The following is a 1,317-nucleotide window of genomic DNA, read 5'->3' on the forward strand; positions in this document are numbered from 1 at the left end:
CGACCCTTTTCAAACTGCAAATGACGTGATAGTCACAACCACTTTTGGCGTTTCCTTGACCAATCGATTCGGTACTTGAGTGGAATCGCGCAAGGTGTTTCGCGTTTTGTGCGCGATGAACGTGATCGCCACCAAGATACTTCTAGCTCCCGCGACGCACGAAGCGACGGAAGTCTCTGCGGTACGAGGCAGCTCGGAAGCCAACGCCACGTCCATGTAATACCAGGTACTGTCAGGGGGGTGACAATACAGTGAATTTTGCGTATGATGTCTCTTACCTCTATAATTGTATATAATGTTTTGGGGTTTGATGGGATATTTGCACTGTATGATATTATACAAAGCGCTCCCTCATTGCGGAACCCCGGATCCGGAGCTTTGTTGTCTGCGAAATACGATGAGCACGCAGTTATGTAACGACGTGAGATCAATTCTAATTGACGCCGCCTTTATGTATATTTATGGCCGCATCATTCCTGATTTTTGCCAACTCGATGGAACTGCCCTCTTGCAGCTGAAGCTGCAGACACATTGTCAGGCCTCTCGTACCGGTAATTAAAAATCAAGGACGATGTCCATATATTACAATGTTCTGTCATCGCCCACGCTCTTTGGTCGCTTGGCACTCGTCATGTCCTTGAAATAGTTTCGTACAGGAGGGTTGGCGCGTGCCTGTGGGTCATCCCGGACGAGATTTTTTCGACTTGGACTCTGTCGTGGCTCTTCTTCGCTTCGCTGGTCTTTCCAAGTTGGGGTGGTCCCACTGGTACAGCTCCTTGATACTCTTATAGTGACCTTCCCCCTCGCTCTGAGGACTTCTCGCAGCTCGTCGTTGTCCATTGCTGAAAACGGCTTGGTGGACGAAGCGCAATTGGTGACGTTGTCGAGGTTGCTTGCGGCAGTGAGAGCTTTGTCAAGCTCTTCGAAGCGTTTGTCCAGCACTTCGTAGCGTCCGTTGGCTAGGGCCAGATTAGTCTCGAGCGAGGCACGAGCCTCACGTTCGTTGACAAGCTTGCGGCGCAGATCAAGAATGGCGTCTTCTTTGACCCGAGTGCACGTGCTGACCCAGCGTCCTTTCGGGATGCGTCCGCTAACGCACACGCCAGTGCAAGGTCGTTGACAGCAGCCAGTAGACACGTCGTGGCCTTGGATCGGTCGTCGTCTCGTTCAAGTTTGCACCGGTCTAGCTCACGTCTGCACTGATCGAGGGACTCTCGTTGCTCGCGCAGCTCAGCACAGACAGCGACCTCTTGCTCTTGACGCGCAGCGCCGCCACCGTCGCCAACACCCGCTGCGATACCACGGGACCAACGAGTG

The sequence above is a fragment of the Saprolegnia diclina genome (genome assembly GCF_000281045.1).
Source record: "Saprolegnia diclina VS20 unplaced genomic scaffold supercont1.302, whole genome shotgun sequence".
Classification (NCBI taxonomy): Eukaryota; Oomycota; class Saprolegniomycetes; order Saprolegniales; family Saprolegniaceae; genus Saprolegnia; species Saprolegnia diclina.